Raw genomic sequence first — 16,222 nt, forward strand, 5'->3', positions numbered from 1 at the left:
CTGGCCAGAATCGCTCACACGACTAATCTGATCTCGTTGAAAATCGGCCTCATAGCCTTTGGTTCTCTTTTTTTGGCCACACATGACACTAGAAAGCTCCGTTTTCTCCACTTTCCATTTGACTAAGGCGTGCATGAGCATCTCCTCGACTTACATTCGTCTAATAAGATCTGTCGATCCTCTTGTATGTATTTCAATGGTTTGCTCTTTGCGTGATTGTGACGAACGTGTGGTTTTTCGGAGAACTAATCGCCGTTATGATGTAATTTGAATATTTGCGGTCTCCCAAATCCAGGCTACCAGACTACCTTGGCCCACAAAGCGCATGACAGTCAAGTGATGGGGTTAATTAAAAATCAAACCGATTTTTTTTCTATTACGAAATCCAAAAATCCCAATCATGGTCAATTCATTAGGGTCGATCCTTTGCCAAGCCACACCAAACCAAAGAGGTCTCAGAAGGTCATGTGTGCCATGAAAAAGATGCACTGCTTCGTGCTCAGACCGCGAATCACCGAAGTTCAATCAATTCAACAGTCAATTACTCGTTTTGCATAGGTAGGTCGTAGCTACGAAGTACGAGTTGCGAAAACAAGTGACGTTCAAAAGCCAACAAAGAAAGATGAAATGAGAGAGAGAACGAGAGAGAGAGAGAGAGAGAGTGAGTGAGTGGCTATGATGGTTTTCTGATGGCTCTTGGGCAAGTAAAATAGATTAGCTCTTTCTCTCCAAGCAATGGTAGGTTCGTTGCCCTAAATGCCCCAAAACACGATTAAATGCCCGGAAAGCGTCAGCAGGGTGAGAAAGAAAACCGTAACCAAAACGCCAAATGTCGACAACAGACTGGTTGGTAGGTAGGTACTCGGTTAGTTCTATGGTTGGTTGATAGGTTGCTGGTGACTTCGAAGACGGCAACATGTGAGTGGGATGAAATGTAGATCGAAATTTGGGATATGGCCAAAGAGTGCCGAATTGCCACTTTCATCTTAACCAAGTGTTCGTTCCAATCATCAATGGTCGTGTAATGGGCTGTAAATATGAAAATCCCTCTTTTGTGCCCTCATCTCAATGTTTGCCTTAAATTAGTCTCATTGAAAAAGCTTTTAGAGATTTCCAATTTTCATAGAACACTCACCTCGCGATCTCATCTGGCTTGACTCATCTCCTTGCTTGACTGAGGGGTGCACTTCTTGGGGGTGAAAATTCGCAAAACTGTTGCGAAACTTCTTCTTGGTACGAGCCAGTCAGTCAAGACTTTTGATTAAGGAGGTGCGTGGTTATTGTTAGGTCTTATCTTGGCACCATCTCGCTCCATTATAGAAACAAAAGCCTCGTAGAAGTATCATGAGAGGATGCTACCGATATCAAAGGCACGAAATTTGCTTCTTTCCAAGAGCAGCGACAGAGCAGAAACAATTAAGCACTCAGACAGCTGATGCTCTGCCATCCTCAATCCATCCAGAACACATACTGTGGTTGATGTTGTTGTCGTTGTCGTGTTGATAGTGGGCATAATTCGAGAATGGGCATTTATGTGGCCGTGGTGGCTTCTCTCTCACTGCTCATCGTCCCTGGCCATCTCTTTCTGTTGAAATTCGAACGGGTTCTTCCAACTTATGTGGGTGCATTTCCGAGAGAGTTAGGCACTCCAAAGGCAAAAGGGCTCCTTCCTCACCTTTTGAATGACACCATGCTCATTTGCGGCAAACGGATCATTTTCTCCATTTCTAACGAGGCTGATTATGATCGAGCATTTGAAAGTCCAGCCATTAGAAGATGGGATCCCCCTCCGTGGAAGAAGGTACAAGATGATCGCTTGGCAAGTGAGTCTGCAACACTACAATAGAAAAAGAGAGAGAGAGAGAGTAACTCATGCAAATTTTGCCACGGCCTGCCCAATGCTCGGATCTTCTTGTCCTCCCTCTTTCTCTCTCTCGACCCTATCTTTCTCTCTTTTTCTCTTCTTCTTTCTTTCTTTCTCTAGCTCTGCCCCTCTCTTTTTCCATGGCACCACAAGCGTATCTTTCATAGTGGCCGTTGGGAAGAAGAAATCTTCTTAGTAGCTTGGAACTCCCAAGTTGCCAATCATTCCCAGCTCAAAAGAAAATAGTTGGCGCAATGGGTGGAGTCGGCTTCTTCTAATCCTGAAATCACGAGTCGATAACACTTTTGAAAGTGCAGGCCCAACAACTCTATGAAGTGGGGGACCTGAACAATAATGTTATCTGTCATAGGAGCTTGTAAACAATGGCAGGAATATAGGTACCGTTGGAATGTATTCTGTTTAATGGGAAAGGCACTCGAAGGAGCATGGACGAGTTAACAAGAACATATCCTGGCACTTGATCTAGAGTAACGGCAAAGCACGTCAGGATCTGATTTAGGTTCAGAAAGCTGATCTGAGGGACGTCATTGAAATTCCAATGGAAATGTGTCACGACTATGTGGACCTGATTTGAATGAGAAGACCCTATATGACTCGATGATTTTCCGTGGTCGGTAGTCCTCCAACATTTCATCGTCGTCATCCTTGTGAAGCGCACACATACCTTTTTTAACACTGTTGGTGGTTCTTTTCCACAAAGATGCTAAAGTCTGTGCCGTTAGGCTTCTACGTTATTTTGAGACAAGTCTAACAAATATAGGTGAATGCATCTAATGCGTGTTCAGTAGCAATATGATATTGATAAAGTCTTAAGTTTGTTGCTCTTGAAAGTACATAAATATTAGGAAACCGAAATTTTCGGCATATCCAGTTTACATATCTAGTTTTCGGATAAACTAATTTTTGACCGATGCCATGATTCCAAGTCCAGTATGGCTGTCTTGTGATGTGGTTTTTTTTTTGGTCAGTGTGGGATATCCCATAATCGTGCAAGTGAGTGTGGCGTGGTTTGGCAAGTGGCATAATCCTCGACTTTTACGAGATGACATGAGAGCATTTTTCCGGACTCGAGCATGCGATTCAAGCCGTCGAACTAGCACCGCCGTCTATTGCCAGCACTGATTTTCTCGAACTCCTAGTAGCTCCAACATCCCATCAAAGGGTTCATTCCAAAGGAAATAGGCAGTGGCTGTGGATGTGGTGGTGGTGATGATGATGATGACGGTCGAATTGGAGCTAGCGAAGATCACCAACCTCGATGGGCCCGAGGAAGTACCTCGTGTCATTTCTCATGCAAATCGTCTCGGTCATACTTTCCCTTTAAAACGCATTCAAATTGGAATTTCAAGACGGTTACGAAAGAGATCACCTGGATGGGTGATGCATTCGTTGTCGTCCTTTTAATACATTCACCATGATTTCCGAGGAATGAGCCGAGAGGAGAGAGGAAAAAAGTCCACTGCATGTATAATATTTTTTTCGCACAACTTTTGGCTCATGTTTCTATGAAAAATTGCCCGAAGTTTCTCCCTAGAAACATTGATCTTGGGGAGCTGGCTCAAAGAGTATCTTCTTTTTCTGAATAGCTAATCACTCTATCTGCCACTTTCACCGGTCGAGTGCAAAGAGCAAAAGGCATCTGAAGAACGGCCGACGCCATGAAATTCAAATCCCCCTCTCTTCTTTCCTTTCCTTTCGTTCGTTCTTTCGTTCGTTCGTTGGTTCGTCCATTGTTCGGAATGTCCCGACTCCTGACCGAGCAAAACCATTCATACGAGACCCTCAAGTTTGTAGCCAAACATTCTCATCCAGAGTTTGCGTAAACGTATTTACGCACGGTAAAGCGGAACAAACCCACCCTGCCATTCCCATCCCGTTTTGACCCCATTGTTGTGAAATCTATTGCCAACATACTTCTCAATTGTCTTTGGTGACATGGCGAGGATCAATGAGTGGGAACCAAAACAAAAAGCCTCCTCGTCATCGCATTGTCCGTCCTTGGTCCATCCTCGTAGATCCTCTTGGTAATTCTTAAAAAGTCTTTATTGCGAGATTCTTTTTCTCATTGGATCACAGTAATGTTTACAATGCTGTTCAATACTGGACAATTTTATATATATACTGTCCCATTTAGGGGTCAGGGTAACATGTTTACACTGACCACTTTAGATCGGTGCATAACAGCTCCCATTTTGGCCAAGACCCATCCCTGAACATTGGACATTGAACACCATGCACTAGGCCATGGATACCTTTAACAGGAGGATTGGACACGGCAATCGGCGAAGCTAGGCCACTTTGTGAAAACAACATTTCAGCTCCCCAAAAGTCAAAAGGGATACTACCATACATTAAGAAAAAGCCATTTAAAACAAAAAAAATAGAGTTTTTACGACAAATTTCGAGTTATATTCCTTTTAATGAAAGTATCGAAAGTGTCTGGGTTATGTAGTAAAAAGTCTAGAGATTTAAGAATAGGTAATTATTAATATAATAAAAGATGTGCAATTTGGTCTCAAATACTACTGCCTGTTTCCATTTATGACCTGGTCAAAGAGCTGTGACAAAAAGAAAAATCGGCCTAGTTCCGCTGATGTCCGTCCACTCCTCTGGTTAAAGGTCTCTCTGACCAGGCTAAGGAGGATTGGCCAATCTGCCTCCATCTCCTTGCTCTAAATACGGGTAATTTGTTTTATGCTAATGGCATCAAAGGAGTCCAACGGACACCTTTTCAGAGCATGAACGAGTTCTACGCATGGAATCCGTACTTCGCGTTGGAACGGGAGGAATGAAATTGCATAGCTTTGGCTGCGCAAGAATAATGAATCCTAATGACTTCCGAGGTGAAGAAATGGACTCTTTTGAAGGCGTTTTTGCGACAAGGCTAGAGGCCAGCTTGGGGGTGAAAATAGTTGAAAGAGACCCCGTTTTAATTGGGCTTTTGTTCATATCTGCCTGACGTGTCAACGAGCAGGCTCATATAATCACAAAGAAGGGCCCAAAAGAATGAAGCATTGACTCTGAGGATTGGTCACACTCTAACCTTTTCCCGGGGCACTCAATTTGATGCCATTTTGAAATGTGAGAAAAAAACAAGTCACGATTGTCTCTTTCACAGAGGCATGGAAGGAAGAGTGTCGTTATATTTCGATCACTATATGTCGAAGGAAGGGAATTAACTAGTCAAATTATCTACTATACCTATCAAACTGAAAACAGCTTAGGAATATGCAAACAACTTCCCGGAAAATTACCTTCCAATACATGAATGTAATGTGCACCACCAGCTATTTGTGCAACGTTTTTGGCACCAATTTTCTCAGGACATACATTGAAGACATTTGAAAGTGTAACGACAATCGGATGTCTTGGTTCTAGTTTTTTTGATCATTTCTGGATGCCGTTTTGCCAATGGTCATCGGCAGATTATGATGCCTGAGGATCTGGAGTGTTTTCGTTTCGGAAGCACCATTCTCCGTGGATGTGTGTGTGTGTGCGTGTGTGTGCATGGTTCGAATTTTTGGGAGAATCTCAATTTCATGGCCACCATCCATGGCATATCAAAAGACAGATCGCACACATGAGCCTCCAGTGCAAAGCTAAGTCGAAGACCAAGTTGAAGATGAAGGCATAGTGGATGCCGAATTCGTCGTAGAAGTTTAGCCCGTGGCCATGTGCGTTGTTGTGAAGAAGGTAATTGGTCGATGAATCAAGACGATTCCGTAGAGCAACTGTAATCTTAGATTTCTTAACCATGTGATGCAATCAATGGTGGGTGAGCACGCAAGCGTTGATGTCAAGATATCACCAGTCTGTCTGACAGAAAACCAAGCAGAAATCCCAAAGACAAGGTAGAGAAGATATCTGGAAGACAGGGGGTGATCGATCTTCAAACTGGTATGATTATGATACATACCAGTCATGTACGTCGTATTGCATAACCCGCTCGATATCTCCGGACAGACAGACAGCCCTGTAGCCCTCATAGTCATGACTGATCATGATCAAGCCTCATATTTGGCGATGATTCCCTTTTTGTTTTGGACAAAATTGGTAATTTCAAGCCTCTGATGGGGGCCTAATCAGGAAATATCAGGGAACCAATAACGAGGGCTAACAATTTATGGGCGAAAGTTCATCAGGACAGAGCCTTAAACTTGAGCGTACTTTGGCGGGGCATAGCAAGCAGGACCTTAAGGTGAGAACTGCCGAGCGAGCATCTTGTGGTTGACACCGAACCGAGGGAGTGGATTACATTTTCGAGGGTGTCAAGAGAACAGGTCAGGGTAAAAGAGAGAAGAAGAAAAAAAAAGAGACAAGCTTCGGCATTCCATCCCAAGCGCGTTCCTGGAGTTCTCGCTCAATTTCCACCGAGGGGAAAGTGGTTTTGACCGCTGCCATTCGACATCCCTCCAGAACCAACGACATGGGTCATGGGTTTCCGTCGCTCAGACATTTTTTCGTCTTCTGAAATCACGGGATTTCTCGACTTTCACACAGGCCGGAATCCTACCTATTTCACTTGGGGCGCCTCCCTCTCTCTCTCTCTCTAATGGTGGTTTAAAGGAATTTAAGGATGATCAATCAAGCGGTCGTCGAAATGCTAATTTGTCTGTCAACTCTTTCCAACGGACGCTTGTGCGAAAGTTGGCGGTTGTTTGCATCGGCCCAGGCCCAGTTCATTTCTCATTTCAATTTCCCATTTGGAGGCATGCATATGGATCCGTGGTGTACCGTGTTGTATGAACGGTCCTGCCATGCGGTCAAAGTTGGATCCCAAATTTGGAGATCGGATCTGAGATCCCATTGATTTCCTGATTTCCCGATAGTTGCACACCTTCCGTCTCCCCAGGGCTTCTTGGTCATTAATCATTGCCACCCGTGCCCGGGCCAAAACCCAAATGACAATCTGGGTTCGAGCAATGCACTCATCTATTGTACGTATAGGCTACCGGGTTGGTCAAGTTGCCTTCTTGGTGGGTGCTTGCACGATTCTTCGTTGAATTCGGTGCCCATTTCATTTCTGCGCATATACCAGGGGACCTTCACCATTAGGTGGGCAATATAATTAGAGTGCCTATTGAATAAGGGCCCCCATTGGCTACTGAATGAGAGAGGGAAAGGGGTTAGCTATTGGATTTGCAAACTTTGGTGCTGTTACGTCGTACAGGGTGTAAAATTAGCATAACGCCATTCATTTTTTCCACGTTCTGACTGTAAACTAGCGACACGAGCTGGCCTTTTTTGGTGCGGATCTTGCACTAAAGTGTCCATTTATCATATTTGGTGGCCATTGGCATAGGTTTCAAATTAGTTCAGCCCGCTACTTGTTAGAAATGATTATAATGTTAAGAGTGAAAGTTCCACCAAGCCCTTCATAATTTCCTAATCCTTCTGGACGTTTTAATTGCCGAGCACTCGTGCATAGTAATCGGTGATAATATTTCTTCAGTAATGATCACTATTGAAGTTGAGGATGATGATCCAAAGCCTCCATAAACCTTTCATTAGTGACGGACTGTCACATCTCCTCGGAATTGTCAGAGCAAAGCGGAATCGGAACATTTTGTAGTTTCTGCATTTCGATTGCCAAAAAAGCTGGGAGAAGACGAAGACGTCAGGGTCGAGGAATGGAATCCAAATTGTCGCTTTTGTGTATAACATAACATGCCAGTGTACGAAGCAGCATGGGAATACCAAGACCATCCATTGTGTTTTCAACCATGTTTATACGAGCCAATTGGGATAAGCCCCCAATTTACTTCGCTAAGTGGTGCGTCATTTTATTTGAAGTGATGATGAGAAACACGAACTTTCTTTCATCCTTCTCCAGGAGATTGTAGGTATGTCTCCACTCTTTAAGCATTCCTTCCTTCGTCCATCCGTTCTTTCTTCGAGATCCCACCAGCAAGCACTCGAACCATTCAGCGGGATGGATCAACTTGCGACTTCTTGAAGGGCCGTGTATCTGTCGGACGCATCTATTCTCGGTTTGGCGTACAACGACCGTCAAGGAGCAGGCCAGGGGAAAGCGGAAATCGTTTCTCATCCTAACGCAGTGGTAAAAAAATCTCCAGATCAAACAATCATAGGGCAGCACACACCCCATTCCTGACAACTTCTCTCCTGAAGCTGGATACTACTCGTATGCATATTCAACCACTGAGAGGAATATTGAACTACTCAAATGCATAAGCATCCCCTAGGTCTTATTAAGCTTGGAGGGAGCAATTGGGGTAATTCGCCTCATCTCGCCTCATCTCTCAAAAGTGCGTTTTTTAATCGGAATGAAGACACTCTGACCTGGGCTTTAAATGAATACGAGGGTTTTTTTCCGGTTCAAAACCTGCTTGAAAGATCAAGTTGAGTCTGCCTCGGTCACTGTCCCGAATACGCCAACTTTCACCACTGATTTCATGTGAGGAATGTAGTAGAGACTTGCATCGCCTCAAGCTCGCTCTGCTAGTAGAACGGAATGAAATTGTACGCATGTGTATGTAGTACTACCCGGCATGCGGTAAATAAGTATGTGGTATGCATAGCGGAGGTGAATTGGGGAGTTGTCTGTCAGGTCAAACTTGGCGATCGAGTGAGTTTGAATCCGCTGAAAGCCAAGTGGGCGTTGGTGTAATACGTACACAAAGAGCAAACGCAACCCTTATTCCAAAGAAACCACTGCGTCATTATCAGGGCTCCACGTGTTAGATAGTATGGTTCAATGGTCACTAGTCCGAGCAGAATTTCAAGAGACTACCACGGAGGTCCTGGAAGGAACAGGGGGGTATTTTTTTTTCACTCCCTGATTGGATCCAAATTACTGACAAATATATGAACGGCTCAGTTAGCGCCAAATATGGATCCCTGCTTGACAATGACGGATCTAGGAATCAAACTGCATTTATAGGTTGATTTCGTGATGCCCTGATTCATTCCCCGACGTAGATATTAGATTTGGTCCTCTTGGATAGAAGTAGGGGGCGTTTTCAGATGATCGTCCATGCGACTAAGCGAGTGAATGAATGTGAGTGAGTGTGTACCTTATGTGTACCTTTTAGAACACGATCATGAACAACAACAACAATAGCCAAGACGACGACGAAGACAGCGAGACTGGGACGGGACAGATTGTCCTCTTGATACTTGAAAGTCTTCAATCATCTTCGGCGTGGATCTGATAGTGGTGGTGGCAATCTTGGCTTTGATATCTCAGGCCTGGGATCATCATTGCCTAATCATCGCTCTTCAAGCTCTTCAGACCGTCGCAAAGAAACACAATGGGAGCGAAATTTGCCATGAAAGAGTTGAAATCAACCACTTCAGATCGAATGCCTACTGCAATTACAACCACCACCATCACCAAAAAGGTCATTCGGGCAAATCATTGTGTGGATGACCTCTTGAATCGAGGCTTTAGAGAGACTACGACCAGAATGGGGCTTGGGTTTCCAGCCCATCATCGACTTTCACTTTCCTACTTCGACCAATCGAGCTATGCCTTACGTTTGAATGCACCATTTAAGATGATTATTTGCACTCTCTCTCTTTATCCGTCTAGATCTTCATTCATCTTAAGATCTCTTCATTTGAGGAACAGACGCTGGCATATTTTCTCCACCCTGTCATTAGAATTGTTCAAAATTCAATTTTGGGCGGAGTTTCGAGAAAGACAAAATCTTTGAAATCTTACCCATTGGCAAGCGACCTAGTTTGGCTCGAAGAGGAACAGGAAGTTTCCGCTCTACATTAACGATTAATCGCGCATTGATAATGCCTCCCTTTCAAAAAACACTTTGGTCGAAGAAAGGGAGAGCATAGAATTGTGACTGGTCATGTTTTGAATATGCCGCCCCATCAAACTCAATCGAAACATGTCAAAACAATGGGCAGGGTGGCTTATTATGGCGAATTTAAAAGGTGTGGCTCTGGACGACTTGCCTTGTCCTTATCGGAGAGATCCATCTTTGCGCGGAATTAATTCAGATTTTCATCCAGCTTTCACGAAGGCGTGAATTGGCACATTCTGTTCACAACTTTTCGGCGTCGGATATGAATAATAATGAGCGCATACGAGAAAATTTCGGGGAATTAAAGTCAAGGCTCTTTGCAAATTCTAAGAGAGAGTAAAGAAGTCATTCATTGAAATACAACTGAAGCTTGAGGAGGAGGATGCTGGAATTGTGTTTTGTCAAGCTTTGGGCGATCTTATCCTATTATACAGTATCTCAGATGATTTCCGTAAAGTTATTTGTTTCGAGGACTCGCCAGGATGTCACGAGTCCCCGATTTAAAGAAACGTCATTTTTTTCCTCTCTCCCCATGTTAAATTGTGAGCGAGCCATAAAATGACAACGAGCCACCCTTATTTGGCTCGCTCATGCCTTTTTTATGTCTATCTGAAGCTAAAACTGGGCAATCTAACTGATGAGGCAAGGAGGGTTGTTAGAGATCTTCCTAATGCGCTATTGTGCTTCCACCATTAAGTCAAAACAATTGAACCGAATCATATGTGTGACTTTTGTAGATCATAATTAGCATTTCATCGTGTTTTCGCGCCACACTTCCTCGAACCCTTGGAATTTCATCACATCATGAGCACATTATTTTCAATAGGCCAATTTTGTACTGAAATCAAATTGTTGAGACGAAATAATGCAAGTTTTGTGCTCAACTGCTCAACTTTATTTGGGAGACCCTTAAAGCAAGAAGCGTAATGTGAAAGTCATAGGAACAGAACGAATGAATTCGATTTGAGCAACATCTGGAGAGAGTAGATAATTGAGCCAGTCATTAACGCAGTTTGATTTAATTGTTGCTTGTTGGTATGCTTGAACCAACTGCAAAACTACTCCATCAGTTAAATCCTTTGCTTTTTATTGCGTTAAGATTTATGTGGGACTCTCTTAAATGCCATTATATTTCAATTCAATATAGAGAAGTTATTGATACACTTACTTATGCTTCAATTATTTACTGAAGTGCAAAAGAATCAGCGTTATTCAAGTTCTTGACAATTTTGTTTTCAAGCAAGCATATCAATGTTAGAATGGCGATTTGCAATGAGAAGCGTCAAACAATTTAGTTTGAGTGAAATATAGGCTGTTTCCTTTATGAATCCATAATGTTGGAATATATTAGTCGAGTACTTTGATTAAGGCAATGTCATATGGGACAAATATTTGCTTGAAAAGACCATGACAAATTATAAATGCATTTACAAAATTACCATGATCGTTACTAGATCATCCAAGAGTGGTCTGCCTCCCATTGGCAAAGATTTAAACTAATTTCATGCTATAGCTCTTTCCACTTTTCTCAAATCCACTCGGATTCAGTTTTTCCACGGCGCCAAATAGTCGTTGAAATGAAAACATCAAAATTTGGTATTTTGACAATAATTAGTATTGAAATTTACATTCACATACGCCTTGACATTTTTCCTTATTTATGACAAGAGCCGAACAATTCTGTTGGTTTGTTGTCTTTTTAAGTACGTAAATGGTGATGGAAGTTGTGCTTTTGCCTCTTATTCTGCTTTGCTCTGATTGATTTTGCATCTACGCTATAACACCATGTGTGCACACACACACATCCTTATTGTACGTTTAACAATCCAGGAATACTAATTGATCCTCTATTGATTCCAGGTAAGAGCTCGATGCACTTGATGACAGGGTTGTCGTCGAATCCACAATCGTGCCATTGCTTTTCACCTTAATGACGTGGATAGATAATGCTTGTTATATCCACAGGCTCATCTAATGGATAGTCAGTTGATCTCGATTGCCGAGAATCCCGAATGCCAAGCGAAACCTTCAAGGTTGACAAAATGAGGGCCTATCTAGTATTTTGTCGACAATTTTTCAGACAATGCCATTGGGTACCTCTTGAAATGGGAGCAAGAAAGTAAAGAAAAAATGGCAGCAACAAAAGGCTACTTTTTGCTTCTCATTTTCCCTACGTTCTCTATTGGTGAACGAACTTCGTGGGCTCTTTGGGCTCTTGAGTGAAGAAGATTCATTGAAATTCGCTCTTTGCTGCGTCACTCGTCGATTAATGACACTTGGATTCTCACTCACTTACTCACTGGTTTACACTCTGACAATCTGACCTTGAACCAAGGCCAGCCAAGTTTAGCTTTTTTCAGAGTTTCACCTCAAATTATGCATAGCCGTGTGTGCTCTGAGGGTTAAGGTTAATTCCTGTCAGCCAATATTGGTTTGAGACAAAGGCACATTGTTATGCAAAATTGAGCGGGAAATTTATTCCACAATGTCATCTCTCTCACTCTTGATGATCCAAAAGGCAAGCAAGACTTGGGCTTTGCACGTTCATCATGTCAAGGGGTGGAAAAGCCTAGAAGAGTTTAAAGCGAGTTTAAGAAAATTGCCATTGTGTGCGAGATAAGGTTTTCGATTCAATTTTTACGTGCCCTTCCTAGGAATATTTGACGATAAAAACAGCATTACACAGCCTCATATTGAATTATTAACGTCCTTGAATCATGGGTCAATCAGGAAAAGAAAATTCAAGGAATAATTTCCATAATCAATCAGACCTTCCCTAAACGAGCTTAAACCCCGAAAAGTTTGAAACAGAGCACTTGCCTTGACATTTTGACCGGATCGCATCAAAATCATGATGGCATAGTTTTTTTAAGAGATTTGCTCCGGATGATGAACGAGATCCTTTTTAGGCTGAATCGATTTTCAATACAAAACACTCTTGGATCAGTAAGCACCACAGCCGTTAAGGAAACCATTCCATGTTTCAAATACTTTTTACCAAACGGTCATTTTTTTTACTGCCGAACAATACCACACCACACGAGATGTTAGTATTGATCACGAAATTGGGATTGGCTCGTGGTACTTACGAGTACTACATTACAATTGGTTGTTGCCAACATTATTTCATTGGCCTGGCTGCAACAGCTTTTCGTAATTAGTAGTCCGAGTACTGTGGTCGTTCGGTCGTTTAGCAACACCGAACAGGTGTGAATTGGTTCGGCATGAATATTTGAACGCNCTACATTACAATTGGTTGTTGCCAACATTATTTCATTGGCCTGGCTGCAACAGCTTTTTGTAATTAGTAGTCCGAGTACGGTGGTCGTTCGGTCGTTTAGCAACACCGAACAGGTGTGAATTGGTTCGGCATGAATATTTGAACGCTCCGCCATTTCATTCCACCCAGTTGAGGGTCTCCCAGAACAACAATCAAAACCCATTTTGGTTGGTAAGGCAAAGGGAGCCCAATTAAAAAAGAAGTGTTAAATCTGACACCTTGCCATTCCTTTGAAGCTACTTGGGGTCTCTGCCAAATTTTGATGGTGGCAAATTTAATAGCCAAATCCAGACGACTTTTGGAGTGGAGAACTCGTGACTACGCAGATCCTTTGGAGGTGGTGAGCAGCTTTTTTGGGCCTTATCTGTTTGTGCTCGACTTGAAAAATCGCCCACGAATCAACTCCCCAACCCTAATCCAGCTTGTCATAAACGTCATGCTTGCCTGACCTGTTGATTACGGCATGGACTGCAAAAGCATTGCCAATTATCCAAGGATTCCCAAACGCAAGTCCAACTTGATTACCAGAACCGTATTACAGTTACGTACGGTTAGACTGTACAGTTTGTATATAAGTAGACTACGAAGGTAAACAGGGGTTGGAGGTTGACAATTGAATAAAATCCTGATTATGTACAAGAATTTTTGGCACACCAAGCGATATAAACTTAAGGTTTACGAGAGGCGTGTTGAGGTGTTTGTATGAACATGTCATAAAGATTACTTAACTCTGCATTGAGCCAGAATTGTCAAGAACAGCCACTATCATTCCAATCGGACATTTCGTGGTACCACTTTTTTACGACAACTAACCTTTGGTTCTTGAAATGATTTTCAATTATCTCAAGGCCATTGAATGCGGTAAGTGAAGAAAACGATGTGAAAAGGCCCCCTTTTCTGAAATTACCATTGGTTAGCGAATAAATTGAGATGGCCAATGCGAATTTTATGTCTCAAGGCCCAGTCTCATTAGAGGAATTTTCTCGAAACAGATGGAAGACTTTCGTCGGTTGGTCTGCAAATACTCGGAAGCTATTTCCAACCAATGTGGTCAATCAATATCGAATTCGCAGTGGGAAGGAAGCTTTAGACCAAGTCATTAAAAAGCCAAGTTGACGAGGGCCGAAATGCCGAATTGCCAAGAACATGCGTAGGGTAGAAATGCATGCTAAATACAGCCTGGTGAATAGGCTTTGATGATCTTTGATGAGGCTCCCGACGACCTTAAATCTGGCATGTAAATATTAACAAGGAAAAAGTGAGGATGACACTTGGCGGTGCATGCGTGAACCATGAATGCGAGTGCGGATGGTTAAGTTGGTTTTGTCGGGATGTTTCACTTCGTCATTTTCCACTCTAGTTCATCGCCTCAAAGGGACGCACCAAAGAGAGATCACAACCACCACTACCACTGTACCACTACTACTAGTACTTCCTTTGCAGTGTTACTTGTCTCATCGTCACCATCCCTTTCTTCGATTTCCAGTAGGTTTTGCTCTCCCAATCGCTCACGCTGAGCATCCATTACTACAGAGCACTAAGTGACTCTCTGGTTGGTTAACTGACTGGACTGTTCAGCGATTTAGCTCGATTTCCACCAATCTAATTGGCACATGCCATGCAAAACGGCTTGTTAGTCTAACGATGATCAGCAGACGGACGTTTCCTGAAATCCTTTGAAGAACGTTCGCACCCTGTGTACGTACATACACCATTTGTTCGTTCACTCACCCATTCACTCACTTCTGGGATCAGAGGAGAACGAAAGAAACAGATGATGAATGGTGTCGTTACGGCAACGTTCGATAATGGATATTTTTTGGTCCGGATGGGGCATTACTCCCTAATATGCCACAATCAACGGGAGGTCTCATTTCGGAGGACGCATTTGACGCAAGTGACCAAGCCATAAAACGACCGATATACCAAACCATTAGATCATGTGTTGCGGTGGTTCCTGTTTTGTAAGGACGACACAAGCCAAGGATTGGAACAGGATAATTAGCTCTTTTAATGGTAGGCTTCGTCAGTGTGAGAGCCTCTTTTGATATGATCCAAAGGATGGCCTCGTTAAATGTCCTATGGTCAAGGTTCTGGGGCAATGCTATACTTTTTGTTAACAAGGGTTCAGCTGTTATTTCGAGTGATCTTTGCAGCTTTTCCGAACTTTGGCCTAACAAATGTAACACATATTAAAAGCTATGCGTTACGAATAAATCTCGTTGACTGTTTATTCGTTTAGTGATGATAACAAGGAAGAGCAAGAAATGCAGAACCTGAATCGTCCAACGAGAACGTATTGGCTAAAAAAACGCCATCCCAGAGCGTCAAGTTTCGCTCTGGATTGTAACGGAATAATCCGTGATGATTTTCGAATGGCACGCATCTTGGAGGGTGTCATATCATTGGAAGAAATCAAAGATCGGCCAATCGTGGCATGTTTTCGTATACAATGTATGTGTGTGTGTGTTCATGAGTCTGCGTGTGTCTCATATATTGTCTCAAGCATGGCCGAGATGATTTTACAATTTGGTCTTTAATGCTTGGATGAAATCCATTATTTGATTAGAAAGTGAAATTGTTTTATCTCGCCAAGATGTCTTGATGTGACGGATGATTCATTTTCACAACATTCTCAACTCACGATTCATTCGCGGAGATTTCAACGCGAGAGGCAAAAAGTGTCCCGTGCCAAATGGGTCGATTCTTGTGCTTACTCGGCATTTTCAGAAACGGGATTAGGCATATGGCAGATACCACAGTCGATCCCAATCCAAAAAACTTGGCTCGAAAATGAGCAAGTATATCAAAGCATCTGAGTTCAAAGGGTGGCATCCAGTTTTGATTTACTATGAACAATGGTCGAAAGTGCGTGAAGAACCCACTGAAGGAAGGAGGAAAGAATACGAGGAGGAGGAGAAGGAGGAGGAGAAGACAGAGAAAAATCAAGGTAAAAACTCCAACGCACACCTTTCATTCTGCCCTACTTGGAACGCAACGCAACGGCTTAGAACTTCTACGGTAAGTATGCACTCGTACATTCTTAAATCATGTACGCGAGTTTGTGGATCACCTTGTGGAGGAGACAGACAGTGGGCCTACCTGCTAGGTTTAAAGAAGGGAAGAAGAAGAAAATGTTATTAATAGGCTTGACTAAATGAGTATGTATGGGCTGTGGAGGGAAGCCACCATAGAAAAAGGACACCCTCTGTGGTCCTGATTACTCACCAGGGGTCCAAAGGGAAATTGTATCCCGCTTAATCTCCGACTTGG

At 42.9% G+C, this 16,222-nt stretch overlaps 1 long non-coding RNA gene across 1 annotated transcript; it reads right to left on the minus strand.

Moving 5' to 3' along the window:
• Window positions 1-6: 6 nt before the first annotated feature.
• LOC131879737 (uncharacterized) lies at window positions 7-16,222 on the minus strand. Its single transcript, XR_009373187.1, has 3 exons — window positions 16,178-16,222; window positions 1,136-1,837; window positions 7-1,029 (listed from the first exon to the last, which is right to left on the minus strand). It is a non-coding gene; the product is annotated as an uncharacterized LOC131879737 (long non-coding RNA).

Source organism: Tigriopus californicus, chromosome 4 (assembly GCF_007210705.1).
Source record: "Tigriopus californicus strain San Diego chromosome 4, Tcal_SD_v2.1, whole genome shotgun sequence".
NCBI lineage: Eukaryota > Metazoa > Arthropoda > Copepoda > Harpacticoida > Harpacticidae > Tigriopus > Tigriopus californicus.